The following is a 23346-nucleotide window of genomic DNA, read 5'->3' as shown; positions in this document are numbered from 1 at the left end:
CAGTGAACCACAAAGAGACCACTCTATAAGGAATCAGTGGTACTTCTCCCCAGCCTTGCTTGGACCATACCTGTATATTTAAAGAGCTGATTAATCAAATCCATTACACTAGTATTTTCCTTCCTCTCTGTCTCCTTGTCTTCCATACAGATCATGACCACTAAGCATTTACTTAAAGCCTACCCTGTGAATGGTGTTCATTTCTAATACATGAAGATTCTCAATAAAATGAGAATTTTTGTGTGTTTTCCTTTGATTTTTGATAGAACTATTTACTTTTTCAAATGATTTAAGATAAATTGCATAATTCATAATTCTACAACCTGAATAAAGTTTCCAAAATAATTGTACCTTGATGAGAATATTAGATTTGTAGCCAAATGACCTAAGTTCAAATCTTGACCTTCCTATTTGCCTGACCAAAGGGCAGGGGCTTAGTCACTCTGGCCTTAGATTTCATTCTTTATTTATTTTGTTTAATAATTTCTGCCTACAAGAGAATGGATAAGTAAACTGTAGTGTATTGACATCATGAAATACTACCCAGCAATAACAAGGAAGAAGTACTGGCACATACAGCATTATGGATGAATCACATAGACCTGCTGAATGAAAGAAACCAGACACAGAAGACTACATTGTGTATGATTCCATTTATAATAAGTTCAAGAGCAGGCAAACCAGTGGATGGTAATTAGAAACTAATGAATAACTGCAGGTCAATAACAGGGAAGGGATTAGAGAATCTTCTGGGATCTTGGTAATGTCCCATACCTTGATCTGCTCCAAGTGTGTGAAATACTTCAATGAGCTGTACCTTTATGTATTTTGCTGTATGTCATACCTCATTAAGAAAAACACAAACTTATTAAGTGCCCATGACTATGAAAAGGACCAAGTAAGACTAAACATGCTTGTAATACACTAATGTGAGCTGTCATTAAGTAATAATAATGGCATTAGAAAGATGTAGGATGTTTCAGCAAGCTTCATTGTTCTTTCTTTTGGACCAGAACTAAGTTAACTAGAGCAGAAACAGAGCACTCCTGGGAAGTTACACAATTTTACTAGAAGGATATGATATGTGTATTGTCTATAATATTTCTGATGTTGCATTACAACTCTTAGCATTTGTTGAGTGTTATCCCTAGGTTATATCACCTCATTGGATTTCTTAACAGTTAAAGTGGAGCCATCCATTGTCCTCAATTCTTTGACCTCTCAACTGGCCTTGAATTGACTTCAAAAGTCACTGGGGTACTCAGGCCCCAACCTTCCAAGTTGCTAAAGCTCTGCAGCCTCTTGTTGCCTGTTATTAATTATACATCCTCTTTTTCCTAGAATTGATAGTCTAAGTAATTAAGTCTAATAGTGTTAACAATACAATCAAGACTGTGGCCTTAGTGAAAAGGAAGTAAGATGATCTGGTCTTGAAATGTACCTAAAATAGGCTGAACATTCCTGATGTATCAGTCAGTGTTTACTAGAGAAACAGATATAATACAAGATGTACAAATAAAAAAGAATTTACAGATGGCTGCCTACAGAGCTGGGTGTGGAAGAGTCCAAAGGGTCTGTCTGTGCACTGGAGATGCAAAGGATCCAGTTGAAGGCCTGGAGCTCACTGTAGTGTCCCATGCTAGTCCATATCAGGAAGCCAAATGGTCTACACCAGAAGGGCTGAAGGGTCAATGCTGGAGGTGGAAGAGTCTGCCCTGAAAGTCAGGAGAGGACATCCAAGGTGCAAGTGGAGACTGGAGCTCCTCTGAAGGAAACAGAAGCAATCCTTCCTTCTTTGTCTCCCTTTTATAGCATTCTGGTGATGATCCTCCTAAAGTGAGTCTTCCACACCCAGAACTATGCTGAGCCAACTTAGTTGGGCATTATTTACTCAAGTTGACACAATCACATCTGAAATTTTATAAGCAATTAATTTTTCTTAAAATCTAGTGGGGTTTAGGAGATTTTCCTTTTTCTAACTTGTAAAATGAATTTTTGTGGGGTCTATTCCAAAATTCTTGGACCTCCTCCTCCTGCTCCCAAGATAGACTCTCCAACTGAGTCAAATCCATTTCTTGCTATGAATTTCACATGACAGAATCAACCCTAGATGCTCTTTATCCCCTGTGAGCCACTTATAGTCCCTGCAATCTATAAACCTAGCTCAAGTGCCAACTGTTCCTGAGCCTTCCTCCATAACCCCAGCCATCATGAATCTCTTCCTTTTCCAAAACTCCTGAGCACTAGCAGTGCAGCTCCAAAGTATCACTTGGTTAACAGCCACCCTCCTCCAAGTCCCCAGCAGTTCCTCCTCCAAGCCACTCTGAACAAGCCTGAAATCTAAACAAAATAGTGTACTACTATTCAAACACATGTTCAAGGCACACTCTCAAACCCTGTCTTCCAAGCAGGTGCCTCCCTTAAACCCAAGCTACTTAGAAACTCTGGAACCTTCTTAGCATAGCAGTAAATCTGTTCTACACACTCAATTATATTCAACGCTGGCACTTGATTATATGTTGCTTTGTATTGTTCTCAGTTAGTTCTTGCCTTTAGTTCTGAAGCTTCAAAAAGACTAAAATCCTCAAGGGCAAACTTTGTCATTTTTATATAATATGCCCCACAGGGTCTAACAGAGAGCTTAACACAGCCAAGACAACACTAGTTACAAAAACTTTAGAGATTCTCTGCTAAAAACACTCTATGTTTTCTAAATTCAGCAAATTAATTTTATTCATATTACTAGTGGTAGTAATGCTGATAACCATAATGAATAATTGTTAGTGTTCTTTCTATAATTGCATTTGTTATTGATTTCTCCAGCTGTTAAGTGCAATTTATAAAAAGCCAATTGGACTTTAATCTGCACCACAGTTATTTCCCATGGTAATATTGTACTTTTTCATTATGTCTTAAAAAACTGTACTCAGCACATTTTGTAGACTGATGAAATAAAGTACCCCAAAACAACTCTGGCATCTGTGGCATGCATATCAATAAACATGTTTTATTTCCAATCATGTACTTCCCCGGTTTAGGATTATTTCCCATTCTATTCAAATAGCAACTGCAGTTTATTTACTTAACAGACAAGTGGTGTTTCTCATGGTCTTCCTCAAGTTGACAGCATTAACCTCCTTAATACCACAGGGCCACAATTCTTTATCCAAGTCCCTTGTGGCCAGATGCATTTTTAAATTATGAACTTTCTGGATTTTAGAAAGGCAGTGTGATACCTAAGCCACACAGATCTTATAGCGTAGATCCAAGCCAGACCTGGGGCAGTATCCAGTAATCAAAAATAGTAACAGTTCTATAGTAAAATCTATAGGAGTAAATTTACTCCTGCTCAAGTCAACCTTTGCTGCTAAGTAAGGTTTGATATTGAACTTTCTGGTTTCAAAGCTCCTTGGTTTTTGCAATTGTAGATCAAGCCTGGTGGGCCCATGGCTATCTTCTAAGCAATATGTGGAGTAGGACAGGCCTCAGGGTGTGTTAGATTCCAGATCCAGGGCCCTGCTAGGACTATTCATTTTTCACTCATTTGAAGACTACAGTTCAATTCAGTACACAGTTGTTGAGGGGTTTCTGTAAACCTGCCACTGTTCTAAGTACTGTAAGAGATTTAAAGGAGAACAAGACAGGTCTCTACATTAGTCAGCTCAGGCTATTCTAACAAAATACCACAGCTAAGTGGCTTCAACAATAGAAAATTATTTTCTCACAGTTACGGGAGGCTTGAAGTCCAAAATTAAGGTGACAACAGGGTTGGTTTCTAGGGAGGCCTCTCTTCTTGGATATTTGGCTTTCTCCCCATCTTTTTCATATGGCCTCTTTGTGCAAGCAGAGGGAAAATGAACTGTGGTGTCTCTTTCTTTTCTTACATGGACACCAGATCTTTAACATCATTAAAGCTTAGTTACCTCCCTAAAGGCCCTATTTCCAAACACAGCCAGATTGGGAGTTAGAGCTTCAACACATGAATTTCAGGAAAAATAAAACAAAACAAAACTCAGTCCCTAGCAGGCTCTTTCCCTCAAACAGCTCATAGTCTAATCACAGCGAATCTGATAGAAAAGAGAAACAAAGAGCTGGGTGTGAGCAGGGAGTCAGGGGCCTTCAGGATAGCTGGGGAGACCATGAGTAGATGACATGTGAGTTCAGTTCCTATGAAAGAAAGGCTGGAACTCCATAGGAGGATGTGGGAGGCAGAGGCACTATAGGGCTCCAGCTTGATGCCGCTACAGCCTTTATGGTCATAATCTCCAACTTACCTGCCAGGTAACCCTGGCACACATTCCAAACCTTATAGAATAAGCAAAGTGGTTAAGATGGTTAGCTGAGCACTTTGTGCTCACCACTGACATGCAGACTGGCCCATAACTAAGACTGGATGTGTTAGTAGCTTTTTTATTTTTTCTTTTTGTAGTACTGAGGGTTGAGGCCAGTAGTGTTCTTATAATGAGCTATATCCTCAGTCCTTTTTATTTATTTTTGTTTTTGTTTTGACACAGGGTCTAAGTTGCCCAGGCTGGCCTCAAATTTAAAAGCCTTGGCCTCCCAAGAAGCGGGAATTACAGGCATTTGCCACCATGTCTGGCTTGTTAATTATTATTGGTGGCCATTTTTTTTTTGGTCTAGCTTAGTATATAAACCTCTTCATCCTGCTCTGGGGTGTCAGGGTCTTCCTGCCTTGCTTCTGCCCAAGACACACTTCTGTCTATGAATCCTTAGTAAATTGCATTTTGTGCAATCCTAGATTCAATGCCCTCTTTCTTCAGTCTTACAGCACCTTCCCCCTTTCATGGTCTGTGCACTGAGCTTCCTGAAATAGGAAGTGTCCTTAAACAACACTGAGTAAAGTCACAAGATGGTAAATGAGTGTGGGGGTGAAGGGTCTGTCTGGGGACTGGTAACTGTTGGCTCAGCTGGATACTGGGCCCAGAGAGTAAACAAGCTAAATGTGTCCAAGGTGTACTGGTTCTGAGATTGTTTATTTATTTACTACCACTCGAGACCCATTAAGTCAAAGGCCTGCTGGCACCAAGTTCAAATGTTTGCACATCCAAATATTTTAAAAATAACACAAACAAGCAAAATTTGAATCAACAAAGACTGCCTGCTTTGCATACTCCAGGTAGCCTCACCCAACAGCTTCGACCTATGGATAAGCTAGGGCCTTTGTGGGAATAAGGCCCCAAACTGCTGTGAACCAGCTCCTGGAATTTGAGGGACTTCCCCTCTCAGGCAGCTCTGCCCAAAGGAAGCCCAGTTAAACTTGTGCGTTCTACTGCCATCCTGCGGTGATCTTTTCCCTTGATCAGCTCCAAGTCCCTCAAATCCTGCTAAGAGGTAGAGGGAATAGAACAAAGGAGGAACTTTGACTCAATGACCAGAGTCATGAAAGGTCAAACTGTCTTGCCCTCAGCCTACACTCTTCACATCAGCATAGCTAAGCTGCCTGCTTGCTTTCACTTGAAAACACTAGAATTTGGTTGAGGCTTCCAGAAGCAGAGCAAAAGCAGGCACGGCCACCAGTCTTAGGCACAGAGTCAAGACATGTGTTTTTAAAATTCCTGCTGTCCCAGTAGTAAAAAAGAATACAAAGACCTCACATTGCCTTCACGAGCCCTTCATCTGCTCTATGACGATGTTTGTGGCTTCTGGAAGCTAAAGAACATTTCCTGTCCTAAGCTCCCAGCTGGAGCCACAGAAACATCCAAGACTTATGACCTCTGATGACTCAGTGATTCATGTCTCGCCATCACCTGCCAGCACCAGGGCATGGACAGCCTTCTCTTGTTGGGTTTTCTGCCCCCTGTCAGCATCAGCCACTGGCCTGTCCATGCATTCTCTGGACTACTGTTTCTCTCAGCATGGCCTTTTCCCATTTCCACTTTATTTGCCTTTTTGGGGCCTGGGTGATTTTTTTGTTTTTTGTTTTTGGGGGGTTTTTTTGGTACCAGGGATCGAACTCGTGTCCTTGTGCTTTCGAGGCAAGTGGTGGAACCACTGAGCTAAATCTCCAGCCTTGGGTGATTTTTTTTTAAAATCAGAAAAGAATGTTAGATCCAGCAAGAAAGAACCAACCAGAGACCGATATTAAATCCACACAGGAGCTTATTACTGACCAGGACCTGAACCGAGCATCAGACTCAAGCACCAACTGGGGGGAGACAAATATGTTTTATACACCTTTAAGACCAACAGTTTCTAGGTCCCCCTATGGGATAGAACTAGTAAAGCAAGTGAAAGGTACAGAAGTGGAATGTCCTGCTGTTAGAACATTTGTAAAACAATAGTTGATTAATTGTTGTTTCTAAAGAGACTTTCTAAGGGGAGGAGGTTTCAAAGCTTCCTCCTTCTGAGTTCATCTAAAGGACAAGCAGGTGGATCAAGCAGCAATATGGAGTCTGTCTTGCTAACTTGGGTCTTTCATTCTCCACTGGTTCTTGTAACTTAATCAAATCTTTGATTCCTGTATTTACTCTTTGGCTTCTTTTAAAAAACATGTTTTAAAATCTCATAATTTTGTCTCAACACCATCAGTTTGACTGCATCAACCCTCTGTCTAACATATTTAGTCAGAGAATTTATAATGTAAGGTCCCACAAGCAAAAGCAGAAGTAAGATAACTAGGAGGCCTGCTACAGCAGAAACTAGGATAATTAACTATTAGCATAGAAGCAACAGGTTTTTTTCTAGGGCTACACATAACCCTCCTTGTTTCATGAACAGGAGGTCAAGTCCCCTTTGATTTCACAGGACCATCTCAGCTAGGGAAGTTTTAAATCTGGTTTTTTAATCTGGAGATCAAGTCTTTCAGGTGACCCAAATCTCTGGCTACTTGGTGGCTTAGGGCTTTAAAATTTGTGTCCTGAAGGATCAGGGAGGAAGTTCCAATAGCCACTGACCCGGTTATTCCTAATCCCACCAGAATGGGCACTAAAACAGGGGCCGCCCATTTACTCCTATAGTGTTCAGTGGTTAATCCCAGATGTTTGTGACCCCTTTTTTCATTATAATACAAGACATGTGGAACAACATACATGGTGACACAAAATAAAGTGGCAGATTGGGTAGCCAAGACTGATTTGGGAATGTATTTAGTCAAGCCCTCGGTGCAAGCAAACCAAGCATATCAGGACCAGGTCTCCTGGCTTGAAACTGAGGGGCTGGAATGTCACAAAGGGCTTTTCTCAAGCCTGTTGTATTGTAGCCTGGATCTCACTCTGAAGAATCTGTAAGGCTTGAAGAGACTGAAGTAAAGAAACATGAGAATTTTTTGTTATCTGTTTAAGGCTTAACTTAAGGAGGAGTGACGGTGGCCTTCCATACAAGATTTTAAAAGGGGTAAACTTGTCAACATATGGGGTACATCTAACTCTTAACAAGGCTAGAGGAAGCAGATTGGGCCAACTACCACCAGTTTCTAGAACATATTTAGTCAGGGTTTTTTTTTAGGGTTCTATTCATCTTTTTTACTTGTCTTGAACTTTGTGGGCGATAGGCACAGTGTAACTTTCAATCGATATGTAGTGCCCTTGCCAACAATTTGGATATCTGTGCCATGAAGGCAGGCCCATTGTCCGACCCCAGGTAATGAGGGGTGCCAAATTGGGAACTATCTCCTGGAGCAAAACCTTAGTTACTATATTGGCTGATTCTCCATGAGTGGGGAAAGCTTCTACCCAACCTGAGTAGGTGTCAACCAATACCAGTAAATATTTGAACCTATTGCTGGATTTTATTTTGGTGAAATCAAATTCCCAATGTTCCCCTGGCTCTCTTCCCCATAGTTGATTACCTTTGCTCCTTGGTCTCATCTTAGAGTTCGACTGTGTACACACCTGACATCTGGAACTAATGTCCTGGACCATAGAAGTCATTCCTGGTATTGAAACCTTAGAGCTCATTAGTCTTTTTAACTTTGATTCTCCCAGGTGAGTTAAGTGATGTAACTGATGAACAAGTTGTCACCCCAGGGCTTGGGGGAGACAAATTTGTTCATTTGTCCCTTTCCACAAGCCTGAGTCCAGTTTTGTACCCCCTTGCTTTTGGTTTTCCTCTTCCTCTTCTGGGGTATATGTGGGTCTTTCTGGCAGGTTGCCAAAGGGTCAGATGGACAGAATGTCTATTGGCCCCACTGGTTTTCTGGCCACTCATCAGGCCACATCATTGGCCTCTTGGTTACCACAGTCCTTGAAGCTGTCTCATTTTGGTGGCTTTTCTAATGAATAATGGTCAATGGCCTGGGTTCTCAAATTGCCTCCAATAAGGCTAAAATTTTTTTTTAATTTTTGATAGTTTTCCTTTCTGATGTCAATAGCCCTCTCTGCCTGTAGATGTCACCATGCACATGGGCAGTGGCAAATGCATACTGGCTGTCAGTGTAGATGTTTACAGCCTTGTCTTGACCTAACCCTAGGGCTTGAGTAAAGGCTACTAGTTCAGCCATCTGTGCTGATGCCCCCCGGCTTAATGCCTGTGCCCAGTGCACCTGTTCTCCTGGACTGACTATGGCAGCCCCCACATACCTGACTCTGTCTTCCATGAAGCTGTTTCCATCAGCGAAGAAGGTCTCATCTGGACGTTGCAGGGGAACACCAGTCAGGTCTGGGCAGTTGGTGGTGGAAATTGTCAGAGTGTCCAGAGAGTCACGGAGGGGCATACATATGAGTTGAAGTCTGGGAGTAGAGTAAGGTGGCCAGATTGAGGGCCATTTCTCAGATGAATTTGATATATGATGCATCCAGCAACAGGGCCTCGTACTGAGTCAGGTGGGCATTGGAGAGCCATCATTTTAGGGCTCCTCTCAGCAAGGTCTCTACTGCATGGGGTGCGGTGATGACCAGGTCCTGTCTCAGGCTGAGCTTATCTGTCTCTTTGACCAGGAGGGTGGTGGCTGCAACTGCCCTCAAACAGGTAGGCCATCCACTTACCACAGGATCAAGTCTTTTAGACAAGTAGGCCACAGGTCTGTTCCAAGGACCTAATGCCTGGGCTAGCACTCTTTTGGCTATGCCCCCTCATTCAGCCACAAACAACTGAAGGGGCTTGGTGACATCAGGTAGGGCCAGGGCTGGTGCTGACACTAAGGCTTTCTCTAAAGCCAAAAAGGCAGCTTTCTCCTTTTCTGTCCAGAGGGACTGTCTCTTGTGCCTGGAGTGCAGCAATAGTGACTTTTTCCAGTTTTTTGGCTAGGACTTCCTAGGGGACATCACAGTTATCATAAACTTTCTGGGCTATGCTCAGGAGTTCAGTCCTATTCTTTCCCTCAAATCCCTCTAATATCTGTAATTTCTTTCTAATGTCTGGGGCCCACTGGGAAACAAAGGCCAAATTTAAAGTTGCTGCATTTTTGGGAGCCTCTGGGTCAATAGGAGTGAGAACTCTATAGGCTTCCAAGAATCTCTAAAAACGCAGCCAGAGACTCCATTTTTCCCTGGTGAACCTCACTTACCTTACTCAAATTAGTGAGCTTTCTGGCAGCTGCCCAGAATCCCCCTAATAAGTGCTGGTGGTAGGTCCCCAGCCTCCTTCCACCATCATCATCATTGGGGTCCCATTTGGGGTGCCTTGACAGAACCACAGCCTCAGCCCTGGCCAAATACCCCAGGATTCTGAGAGTGATGCTGGGGTTTGGCCCCAGGGCCTCTTTGACTGCCTGTTGATAAATGTGGTCTCACTCCTCAGTGGTGAACAGGATCTGTAAAAGCTGCTGGCAATCATCCCAAGTTGGCTGATGGGTATGAAAAACAGACTCAAGAAGAGAAACTAATGCCTGAGGTTTTCCAGAGAAGGGGGGATTTTGATATTTCCAATTGTAAAGATCACTAGTTATAAAAGGGACATAAATCAATCCTCCCCCGGGCTCTGTCTGTTTTAAAGGAAAAAGGGAAGAGGAAGATGTGGCTGATGGACCATAGTCCTGTCCCGATCAAGTGCCAAAGGTCAATCGGGACCTGTGGGACCCTCACTCCCATGATCACATTCCAAACCTTGTGAGCAATGTGCATAGAAAAAGTTCCCACCAGGGGCCAACTGACTCTGAAACTGGGCCATTCTAATTGACACAGGGTTCTTAATTCACCTTTAGAAAATTTCATGCCATATTTATCTTTCCTGTCTATGGAATAAATTTTTTTGAAGTTATTTAAAAGACAATCAAGAGGAGTTCCTTCTGTGGAGTGTGAGGAACCCATAATTTTAGGCTGTGAAAATGCAAAAGGCACACAGAGTAAGCAGACAGACAACAATAAACAGACAAAGACAAACTTTGTCCAAGTAAAACCTCTGGGGCCAAATGAATAGAGATCCAACCCAGGGAGTTGCCCTTCTGACAATTCCAACCCAGTGAGTCTGCTTGCCATCATGAAGAGACTCTAGGTAGGGGAACCTGTGCTGCATTTGGCTTCCTCCTATCTACCCACAGTGCACTAAGAATCATTCGATTCTTATTTCTAGAGGTTTTCCCAATAAACTCCTGCAGGTCGGTTGATCAATGATAGGGCCTGACTAGGACCAGCCTACCTGGAGCCCTGTAATACCATCAGGGCGGCCTCTCCTTCTGCAGACTGGTGCCCAGTGGGGCCAAACACTGCAGATGTCTGATCCTGGTCTCTCCTAAAAAAAAAAAATGGTTCCAAGGTAATAAGCTCCAGAGCAGCTGGCTATCTCGCTGTGGCCTCCAAGAATGTTAAACCCAGAAAGAGAGAACCAACCAGAGAGCAATATTAAATCCACACAGGAGTTTATTACCAGCTGGGACCCAAGCCCAGCATCGGACTTGAGCCCTGACTGGGGAAAGACAAACATGTTTTATATACCTTTGAGGCCAACAGTTTCTAGGCCCTCCCTATGGGATAGAACTAGCAAAGCAAGTGAAATGTACAGAAGCAGAATGTCCTGCTGTTAGAACATTTGTAAAATAATAGTTGATTAATTGTTGTTTCTAAAGAGACTTTCTAAGAGGAGGAGGTTTTTAAGCTTCCTCCTTCTGAGTTCATCTAAGGGACACGCAGGTGGGTCAAGCAGCAATATGGAGTCTGTCTTGCTAACTAGGGTCCTCCAAGAGTAGTAGCATATGCATGTAACCCCAGCTACTCAGGAGGCTGAGGCAGGAGGATCACACATTTGAGGCCAGCCTGAGCAAGTTGAGAACAACCTGTTTCAAAAAATAAAATTAAAAAATTTTTTTTAAAGTTTGAGGATGCAGAACTATTGGGCTTTTATAGTATATGTGAGGCCTTGATTTAATTTCCAGTGCAGAAGAGAAAGAAAAACAAGAGGAGGAGAAGGAGGAGGGGAAGGGGGAAAGGGAAGAAGAAGGAATCAGGAAAATATTCGATGGTGACCCTTCCACTTTGGCCACTAACCCTTCCTTTTTTTCCTCCCAGAATAAATGAGGAAAAAATTCTGTGAACTTGTTCTGGGCTAAAAGATTGGCATTTCCAAAAGTGTTTAAGACTTTGTTCCTACTTTAAGGAACTCAGTGTCTAATAAGAGAAAATGCACACATACTGAAAAATATGGGGAAAAAAGGTTTGGTTTGGAGATGCATGCTGTAATCCCAGCTACTCAGAAGGCTGAGGCAAGAGGGTTGTAAGTTTGAGGGTGGCTTGTTCAATTTAGCAAGACTTTGTCAGAGAGAGAGAGAGAGAGAGAGAGAGAGAGAGAGAGAGAGAGAGAGAGAGAGAGAGAGAGAAGGAAACCAATCCAGGATCCTATAGGTCAAGTCATAAGTGTCCTATTACAGCCACACCCTGAGTTAAAAGTTCTTTTTCTCCACCTCATCTCTTTCTTCTTTTTCAATTCACCAGTGTAACTTTCTTTGTTTTCTCCCCATACTCTGCTTCATATCTTAATGATAAAATGCACTGGCCCTTACAAGAAAGATCCCATTTAAAAGGTAGTTGTCAGGAATATCCAAAGCCAGAGACCAGCTGTGATAGAAATCAGCTGCACAAACCTTCAAACAATGAGACTCTGATCAGTCATGTTTTGTTAGATTCACAGGTCCAGGATGCTTGGTGACCTCCAGACCAAGATAAGGCAGTCACAGCCTGTGTTGCAGAACTGGCCATTCATCAAAATTAATCCATTACTATAGCACCCACCTGTATGAGGCCAAGATAACATTTCCACCAAAGGTGCTATATAAACCTCCCCTCTGTGGCACTAGGGATGATGGTCACAGGTGTCAGCCCAAGCCAACCCAAGATGGTTTCTCATCTATAAAGGGAAGGATTTGGACCAGACAGCTTTGAATCCCTTCCAGCTCCAGCTGCACCTCAGTTTTTATGGAATATAGTTTTGTTCTGTTTAGTATGGGGGATTGAACTCAGGTCCTTGCATTTTCCAGGCAGGTGCCAATACCACTGAGCTAAATCCCTGGCCCTATGCAATATAGTTTTTACAGAACTATATCCACAAAGTCATTTCAAATAAATGTCCCACATTGCAATGCTTGGAAACATGAAGGCAATAATACTCAGCTTCTATCCAAAACATATGTCTCAGAACGTTATAGAAAATAATTGACATTTGGTGGCTGTGGGAAATTGTAGAATTTAGTTATCTAGTTGTAAGAATATGATCACAAGAAGTTTGTTAACTGAGAAAATTAAGAAGTTATTTCTGGGAATTTCCACAAGTCTGTTTGTTAAAAGAATTCCAGGAAACTTTAAGAGATGTTGTAAAATTTTACAGGAGAAAAACATGTTTTCCTAGCTTTCTTAGTAACCATTGTCTGGGGTCAGAGGATCATGGCCCTATGTACATCTGTGATGTTTGTGGTGGGCCGGTGGGCTTGACTTCTGCTGAGGTCACCCTGGTTTCTTAGTACCATCTGATAAGAAGAGGGCTGCAGTGTACTCTTAGATGTATGGATAGGTAAACAGAAACAAGGGATGTGTAAATTCACCTGTAGCTTTTATGAGTCACTTGTTATCACCAGATGTTAAAACCAAAAAGACAATAACCAGAATGACTAAGCTGTTTTCCTATATGTATAAAAGCCTTCTTTCCTTTGTGATCATTGAACAGTGTCAGGAGAATAAACTGCTGTTCATCCCCCAGGCTGTCTTCTTTTCTTTCTTTAAAGGTCAGTGCTCTCCAGGGTCTCTGGTCTCCCTCTAGAGAGACCACTGACAAGTGGTGCCTGAACAGGGACCTTGAATCCTCTCAGTGGAGGTAAGATGAAAATCAGGGAGTGATCAGCATTCTGTGAGTCAGGGAAGACTGAGGAATTTCTGGGTAACAATGGGACAGGGGTCTTCACAGTTTGGTGAAGCCATTTCAAACCTTAAACTTTTATTAAAGAGGTTTGGATTTCAGATCCATAAGGAAGATCTTAAATGATGTTTGCATATGGCAAACAGATTTTATAATTTGGCTGAGTTCAAGGAGGGCTGCTCTGAGGATAAATGGAGTAAAGTGCTTGCTTGTGTTCAAAAGGCTTATAGAGAAGGAGTAATGATTGATGACAGGTTTTGGGGAACTCCTATTGCAATACAGCTTGTTCTTCATTGTGCTAAAGGTTTAACTGCATGAACAGAGTTATCAGATCAGGCTAAATTAGCTCTTAAAGAACAAGGTTTAATTGAGGAAGATGAGAAAAATGTGACAAATGATTTAATTCAAATTATACCTCAGGATAAAGATGATAAATCTGATGAAGAAGGGTTTCCTTGTCCTTTGGCTCCTTTACTTCCCACTCAAGTTATACCCTCAGCTCCTTCTATGCTAACTCCAGCTGAAAAAAAAATTAGAAACCTTTGTTCCTCAGCACAAGGAGCAAAAATGTCTAATAAAACTATGCCCATACAACAAGATCTTTTAGGACCCATAGATCAACCTATGCCATTATTTAAAAACAATAATCTTTAAAAGCCAAATCTGAAAAACAGCCCATGACAAAATCATATCCTCTGCAAAATCGCAAAAGACAGGAATTTAATACTGATTCTTCTTCCTCCTCAAAAAGTATCTCAGGGGAAGATGAGAATGAGGAAGATTACTATTCACAAAATGTTTTTGGGTTCATTCTAAAAAATATGATTTTCCTGTGCATGTTCAACATGACCAACCCATATTTGAAACTGCTTTAAAAACTTTAAGTTTTGAGGATGAATTATCAGGCCCACAAATGGCTTATCCTATTATGGTAAATGCATAGGGCCAAAGGCAATATCAACCCTGGGATTTAAATGTTTTCAGACATTTAAAAAGGGCTGCAGTTGTCCATGCACCCCGCCCAGCCACCGCTCGCTGTGCTCTGCTCCTGCACTGCACCTCTCTGTAGCCGCCAGCTTCTGCCAACACTGCCACTGAGCAGAAGATGGCTGTGCCTCCTATGTACATTGATCTTGGAAAATCTGCCAGGGACATCTTCACCAAGGGCTATGGGTTTGGATTAATAAAACTTGACTTGAAAATCAAATCTGAGAATGGATTGGAATTCACAAGCTAGGGCTCAGCCAACACAGAGACCACCAATGTGACAGGCAGTCTGGAAACCAAGTACAGGTGGACCAAGTACGGCCTGACGTTCACAGAGAAATGGAACAGGGACAACACCCTGGGCACCGAGATCACCGTGGAAGATCAGCTTGCACACGGACTGAAGCTGACCTTCAATTCATCCTGTAAGATTGAGGGCCTTACCAAATGCTCCGAGGAGCTGGCTGCAGTGAAGAACACCTGGGAAGGAACACACCAGACAAGTTGGAAAGTAAAACAGACCTTTATTAGTCTGGCTAGATGGCACTCCCAAAGCAAAGTAGCTTAGAGAGGCAAGTAGCTCAGAGTCTGAGGCTCTTTTTATAGGGGGTTGCAGGGGAAGTTAGGCAAAATTTACAGAAGAGGAACAAAGGTTAGTGGTCAGCTGACACATACTTATGGTCAGCAGATGTTTGTAGATTGTTCTATAGATAGCGGTGTCCCGAACATCAGTTTCAAACAAACAAAGAGTTGAGTAATTTACTTTGGGACTTTATGGCTGATACAGATCTTATCTAGTGCCCCAGAACTAACAAGCATCTTTATCTATTAACTCACATTCAATCACAGTTGGGGCTAGGGGAGTTTTATGATTACAGAGTTATGCAGTCCTACAATCCTTCTCACCTAACACTGGGGAAAAAAATGCTAAAATCAAGATGGGGTACAAGCAGGAGCACGTCAACCTCGGCTGCAATGTGAACTGCAACATTGAGGGGCCCTCAATCCGTGAAGCCCTGGTGCTGGGCTATGAGGGCTGGCTGGCTACCAGATGAATTTTGAGACTGCCAAGTCCTGAGTGACCCAGAGCAACTTTGCAGTTGGTTACAAGACAGATGAGTTCCAGCTTCACACCAATGTGAATGATGGGACAGAATTTGGTGGCCCCATTTACCAGATGGTAAATAAGAAGCTGGAGACTGCTGTCAATCTTTCCTGGGCAGCGGGAAACAGTAACACTCACTTTGGAATAGCAGCCAAGTATCAGATCGACCCAGACGCCTGCTTCTCGGCCAAAGTGAACAACTCCAGCCTGATTGGTTTAGGATATACTCAGACCCTAAAGCCAGGAATCAAACTGACACTGTCAGCTCTGCTGGATGGCAAGAATGTCAATGCCAGAGGCCACAAACTTGGTCTAGGACTGGAATTTCAAGCATAAATGAATACTGTACAATTGTTAATTTTAAACTATTTTGCAGCATAGCTACCTTCAGAATTTAGTGTGCCTTTTAAAGTTGTATGTCTGGGATGCAAGAATTGCTAAAAAATCATGTTAGAGCTCCAGGTTAAAGATGATTCAGCTTTAAGGTGTTACCAATTCAGAGGTACAGAAGAAACCTGATTCCAAAAAAGGTCCTTTCAGCTGTAGACTTGGGGGCAACTTGGTGGCCCTTCTAGATGCCAGGTTCCTTTTTTGAAAATCTAGATGTGGCTGCAAGTGGAAGCTGACCATGTGTAGACACTTTGTAAATCTACACTGAGTTAATGAATGAAATGGTGACTTTCTGAGAATCAAACCTTAGTTCCCTAACCCTAATTGGTGAGAAGCCCAAGGCTTGATGGTGTGTACAAACTTATCTGAAAGGGACTCTTTTAGACAGATCTTCAGGACCTGTTCCCACCCTAGCCCCTCCTCACCTCTTTTACACCAAAAGTAGCCCACAGGGTGTGGTAGCTGTTTCTTTTGTGCTATTTTGGGGTGGAGAAGGTGGATGTAATGAAGCCAATCATTCAGGATTTAATTCCTTTTCAGGTTGTAGTTTTTTTGCCCTTGCACCAGTGTATGACCAGCTGCAAGCTGGGAAGTCTGCGTAACTGTAATCACACGGTGACAGCACTAGAAATCTAAATTGGGCTTATGTTGTATTCTTACCATTCAATTTATTTTTCAACCATTTAATGGGTACATTTTAGAGCCTTCCATTTTGTGTGGAATTAGATCTTCCCCCTTCAAATGCTGTAATTAGCATCACTTAAGATAAAACTTGAATAAAATATTGAAACCTTAAAAAGGGCTGCAATAGATTATGGTATACAGAGTGATTATACATTAGGACTAATTGGAAACTTACCTGGAACTGTGGGCCATTTGACACCTTATGATTGGAATTTATTGGCTAAAGCTTTGTTGCCACCTTCTCAATTCTTGGAATGGAAAATGTGGTGTCAGGAAGGAATTAAAGAACAGGTATGATGTATTATGGCCAACATTAACAATCAACATATCACTGCTGATATGTTAGCAGGAGATGGACAATTTAATACTAATGCTGCTCAGGCACAGCTCCATCTGGAGGGAATTGAACAAACTGCTCCCATTTGTATGAAGGCTTTCAAAAAAATAACTCCTAAAGGGTCTCCCAGGGGAACTTGTACTAATATTAGACAAGGAAACTCCCAATCATATACTGAATTTGTTTCTCAATTACAGGGAGCTATTCAAAGATAGTAGAAGGAGAAGAGGCTCAACAAATGTTAAAAATGTTGACCTATGAAAATGCAAATGCTGATTGCCATCACCTTATCAAACCTATAAAAGACTCAGGTTCTTTAAATGATTATATTAAAGCTTGTAGAGAACAGGGATCAGAAACTTATAAAGCTAAAATACATGCAGCTTTTTTGACTTAGGCCTTAAACTCTAACAAACAAAAATTATCTTCAGGATGTTTTCAATGTGGAAAACAGGGACATATAAAGAAAAATTGCCCTGTGTCAAAGAATGAACCATCATTTAATCCAAAAAATGCTACAAAGAAAAATAAGGGACCAGGGCTATGTCCAAGATGCAAAAAGGGAAAACATTATGCTAATGAATGTAGATCTAAGTTTGATATTGAGGGAAATCCCTTGACAGAAAGAGTAAAGTTGGGAAACCGCTTCCCGGGGGTTATCCCAGTCCCCCAGGCAAGTAAAAATTGGGAGATGATGAGGCCTATCAACAATCCTCCGATTCAAAAATTTCCCTCTTATCACTGTGTCCAGCCACTGCAGGAAGTGCCGCAGTAGACATTCCTGCCTTGGAAGACATTGTCCTCTCACCCAGACACTTACCTGCTAGAGTTGGAACAGGAATTTATGGGCATCTACCAAAAAACTTTTGTGCTTTAATTCTAGGACAGTTTAGCCTAACATCTAAAGGTATTATAGTTCATACAGGACTCATCAATTCTGACTACATAGGAGAAATAGTAATATTGATGTCTTCTCCTGTCTATTGGCCTATTAAAAGGGGTGATAAAATAGCTCAAATATTAGTTTTACCTTACAAAGCCATTGGATTGTCAGATAAAAAGAGAATTGGAGGTTTTGGAAGCACTGATTTATCTGTAAATTGGGTCAAAAAACTTACTGATCAAAGACCTTTATTAAAAATAAAAATCAATGGCAAGTTATTTAATGGATTAGCTGATACCAGAGCAGACTGTTCTATTGTATCAGAAAAAGACTGGCCTAAATCATGGCCAATAGAAGAAGAGCCATGTCATATTCAAGGAGTAGGAACGCAAGAATAAAAAAGATTCAAATAGCTGTTCATATATATAGGGATGAAGGGTCAGAAGGACAATTAGCAACTATTAGGCCTAGGATTGTGCCATTACCTATAACCTTATGGGGAAGAGAATTATTACAACAATTTCATGCCCATCTTGTTATACCTTTTCAAAACTCCTACTCTAAAGAAAGTAAAAAAATGATGGAAAAAATGGGTTACACCCCTGGTCTGGGCATTGGACAAAATGAACAGGGATTAATTACTCCCATTCCCAATAATGGACAAAGCCCAAATGACAAATCTGGTTTAGGATATTTTGGAAGGGGCCATTGTAAAGTCTCCAGAACCCATTAAATGAAATTGGAAAAATGATGACCCCCTTTGGGTAGATCAATGGCCCCTAACAGCAGAAAAATTGGAGGCTCTTAAACAACTGGTAAAAGAACAATTAAAATTAAGACATATTCAACCATCTACTTCCCCTTGGAATTCTCCTGTGTTTGTTATTAAAAAAAGATCAGGTAGATGGAGAACACTTACTGATCTCAGAAAAGTAAATAATACTATGTTACCATTGGGAGCTCTGCAACCTGGACTGCCATCCCCAACAGCCATTCCAACAAATTGGACTTTAGTTATTGTATATATTAAAGATTGCTTTTAGTCTATCCCATTACACCCTGATGATACTGCTAGATTTGCTTTTTCCATTCCCTCCATTAATTTTCAGGCACCCTTAGAATGATATGAATGGACAGTTTTACCACAGGGAATGATGAATTCCCCTACAATGTGTCAAGCCTTTGTAGGTACGGTTTTACAATCTGTCAGGCAAAAATATCCAGAACCTATGATCATTCAATATATGGATGACATTTTGATAGCCCATATAGATAGACAAAAGGCTTCAGAAATTTTTTCTCTTGTACAAGAGACATTAATGGAGGCTGGATTTTTTCTAGCCCCAGATAAAATTCAACAGACTACACCCTATGAATATCTTGGTTTTCAAATTACCAATACACAAATAATTCCCAAATCAATTACCATTGATAAAAGTAAATTAAAAACATTAAATGATTTTCAAAAATTGTTAGGTAATATTAATTGGGTCCATCCTGCTTTAGGCATTGTTACTGGCAATTTAACAAATTTATTTAACACTCTTGAAGGGGATCCAGGTTTAAACAGTCCCAGAACTCTTACTCCAGAAGGTGAAAAAGAGTTACAATTGGTAGAACAAGCTTTTCAAAATAATATGCTAACAAGATTTGATCCAAAATTGGCTATAGGGCTCATGATCCTTCCCACTAAATTATATCTTACTACAGTTTTGATTCAAGATCAAGGAATTTTAGAATGGATACATTCTAAACATAAATATTCTTCTATTAATTCATATGTTAGTATAATTGGTAAATTAATTTTAGGAGGAAGAACCAGAAGCAAACAAATGTTAGGAAAAGAACCAGATAATGTTATTTTACCACTTACCAAAGAACAATTTGAGGAAACAATGAAAACAGATATTTTACAATTAGCATTAGAAGATTATTTTTGAAATATAATGTTCCATTACCCTGAAGGAAAAAAGCGGAATTTTCTTATCATGACAGAACGGGTTATTAATAAAATCATTGTTACTGAACCCCTTACAAAAACAGAAACTTATTTTATAGATGGAACCAAGGAAAAACAGCCTGCTATGTGGTCACCCAAAGAACAAAAGGTTATATCAACCCCATATCAAACGGCATAACAAAATGAATTGTTTGCTGTTTTAGCTCTGTTACAATGGAAGCCTGATGTAGCTATTAATATTGTTGCAGACTCAATGTATGTGGTTAATTTGATTAATCAATTAGAAACTGCCATTATTGGCACCTCTTCATCCATAATACAATTTCTAACTAAAGAGATTCAAGCCCTGATCAGAAAAAGACAACAGCCTATCTATATTACTCATATAAGGGTGCATTCCAATTTGCCTGGACCTTTAACTTTTGGCAATGATCAAGCAGATAGATTGGCACATCCTAACAAAGATTTAATTTATTTCAACAATGCTCAACAAGAACATGATACTTCACATACTAATGCAGGGAGGCTACATCAAAGATATAAAATTCCATATTCTCAAGCCCATAAAATTATTAGATCATGTCCAATTTGTTATCCACTACACTTAAAACAAGGGCCAATGGGAATTAATCCAAGAGGTTTAAAACCATATCAAATTTGGCAGATGGATGTTACTCATTATCCTCCGTTTGGCAAATTCTGTTATTTACATGTATGCATTGATACTTATTCCAAATTCATATGGGCCTCTGGTCGTACAGGAGAATGAACTAAACATATTATTGTTCATTTATTAGAATGTTTTACTATAATGGGAATTCCTGGATCTATAAAAACAGATAATGGACCTGCATATACTAGTTTAAAATTTAAAAATTTTTTACAAGAATATCATATTAAACATGTTACTGGCATTCCTTATAATCCTCAGGGACAAGCACTTGTAGAACGAGCTCATCATATGTTAAAATTACAATTAAATAAAATAAAAAAGGGAGAATATGGGGAAAAGGAAATTGATTCCTTAGGTGAAGGACAAAATGTAACCTTTAAGAAATTTATGAAACAATACAAACACATCAATGTTTACATATTACTTTATTTACATTAAATTTTTAAAATTTGCCACAGGAGACATTGAATCTCGGGCTGAAAAACATTTTAAAGAAATTGACTCAGAATCAACTCAACCTGTCTGGGTAAAATTAGATCATGATAATTGGACACGAGGACAAATGCTTGCAAAGGGGAAAGGATATGTTTGTATTTCCACAGATGGTGGAATGACCCAAATCTGGCTTCTTGAATGAAGAATTAAATTCTGGAGTCAAGACAATAACCTGGACAATGGATCTCCAAGAACGAATAGTGCTTAAACAACCTTTAAGCACTATTCCAGAAGGATCAAAAGAAGAGGTCATCAAAAAAATTAGAAAGCTCTTTCTTAAGCCAAAGAGAAAAAGAAAGAAAATGTCTCATGCTAAATGCCATTCCAAACTCCCTGATTGAGATATGTTAACTAATCTGGTAACAAAGGCTCGAGACTACATGTCATCTATGGGGCCAGCCACCCCTGCACCTAGACGCTCAGTACTTTTCTTCCTTACTATAATATCTCTATTAAATTCATCTACTGCTCAGGTAGGTATAAGTATGTCGGATTATGATTATTGGGCCCCTCAAAATGGTACTAGTACTATTATAATTAAAGATTGGATAAATGTCAAACCTATAATATATATTCATGATTCCTTTTGGACTCTCCCTCTCTATTCTAACAAAATGTTCTTAGATTCAAACAAAAGATTCAAACAAAACTTTTATAAAGTCCAAGAGGTAAAAAGGGAAACTGATGGATTCCTTTTGTTGGGAATGACAATGTTTGCTATATTGACCCATAATTCAGCATTTATTATGATCATTATTTTTAAGTCATTATTTTCTGGAACATTGGCAATATTACCCCCAAAACAATTAGACCTTGCTGGTAATGTTTGGATTCAGCTGGCACAATCACTTAATTTGTCTGAGTTCTGTTTAACTGTAGATGTAAATTTACATTATATATTAGAGAGTTGTCTTGTCCCAGTGTGCACTCCCTTGAGTCTGATACGACCTTATCCCCTGTTTAAGGACATCCCAGGAAAAAATCTTATGTATGAAGATAGTTACAATTGGGGAACCCCCTCTTATTTTAAACCAAAAAATGCTATTAAGTTATATACACCTCAGATGATTATGTTAAACAATACACAATGTGCTATATATAAAAATTGTACTATAAAATGTCTAAGATTACAAAAGTTAGAAAAAATGACCTGTTATGAGGAACAAAAAATCATATATAATGATGGTCATGTACCTTTACCATCAGGATGGTTTTATACATGTGAAGGAGTAACGTTTAATTATATCCCTGCCTATTTGTCTGAGACTCAGTGCTGCCTAAGTCATTTGGCTGTAATATTGTCCGATGGAACTGATTTGAAAGTGCCCAAAAGAATTAAACATTGGTCACCCTATACTGAACCAGGATGTGATGATGATGTAGGTCTCTTGACAGATGCTCAAGTGATACCTATGATAGTATCTGTGCTTGATCAGCCTGCCATAGGAATTCATGCAGAAAAGGCAATATGAAAATTGGCATGCAAGGTGGTCAAAGGTCTAAATGCTAGCTCATCTGCCTTGGCATTAATTAATCAGGAGTCACAAGAACACCAACAGGTTATACTAGACAACAGGGCAGCAATAGATTACTTGCTCTTGTTCCATCATCAAGGATGTGAAAAAATAAAAAATATGTGTTATTTTAATATGACTGACAATAGCCCAGGGATTCAAGAAAAAATAAAACAATTAGAAGAAATGACAGAGAAAACACATAATGAAAAATTAGGATGGGATTTGTTTCAATGGTTAACCCAATGGTTGTCTAATATGCAATGGTTAAAACAGCTTTTTCTTGTAGTCATAATTGTTACCATATGTTTGTTGTTATCATGTTGCAGCACACAAATGCCTACCTTATTGTATGGGATTGTGCCCAAAAGAAGGAATTACTTATATGTTAAAACAAAAGCAGAAACCATCTCTATTCCCTTTATACAACAATTAATGAATTTAAGGATGATTTTTTCAATATTATTTCCTCTTTTATTATATTTCTTGCTGTTTTATAAAATTATAGAGGGACCAAACATTGAATTGAGCCAGCATAAGATGTCTACCTTCCTGGCCTTTCAAGATTCCATCTCTTGATCTTCTCAATGTTATAATCAAGAATTTAGCCTAAATAAAATAAAAAAGGGGGAATTGTGGGAAATTGTAGAATTTAGTTATCTAGTTGTAAGAATATGATCACAAGAATTCCAGGAAACTTTAAGAGATGTTGTAAAAGTTTTACAGGAGAAAAACATGTTTTCCTAGCTTTTTTAGTAACCAATGTCTGGGGTCAGAGGATTGCAGCCAATGACTCTATGGATGGTGAGAGAGATACGGTTCACTATGTACATCTGTGATGTTTGTGGTGGGGCAGTGGGCTTGACTTCTGCTGAGGTCTCCCTGCTTTCTTGGTACCATCTGTTAAGAAGAGGGCTGCAGTGTACTCTTAGATGTACGGATCAGTGAACAGAAACAAGGGACGTGTAAATTTGCCTGTAGCTTTTATGAGTCACTTAGAGTCACTTGTTATCACCAGATGTTAAAACCAAAAAGACAATAACCAGAATGACTAAGCTGTTTTCCTCTATGTATAAAAGCCT

General features: G+C 40.1%; 1 pseudogene; it reads left to right on the top strand.

The window, feature by feature from the left end:
• The first annotated feature begins 14341 nt into the window (after positions 1 to 14341).
• LOC101723034 (non-selective voltage-gated ion channel VDAC1-like) lies at positions 14342 to 16019 on the top strand (annotated as a pseudogene).
• The last annotated feature ends 7327 nt before the right edge of the window (positions 16020 to 23346 follow it).

Source organism: Heterocephalus glaber, unplaced genomic scaffold, assembly GCF_053883595.1.
Source record: "Heterocephalus glaber isolate CG9 unplaced genomic scaffold, H.glaber_assembly_v1.0 deba00000331, whole genome shotgun sequence".
In the NCBI taxonomy this organism is placed as follows: Eukaryota; Metazoa; Chordata; class Mammalia; order Rodentia; family Bathyergidae; genus Heterocephalus; species Heterocephalus glaber.
This window is presented reverse-complemented; position numbering and strand designations above follow the sequence as displayed.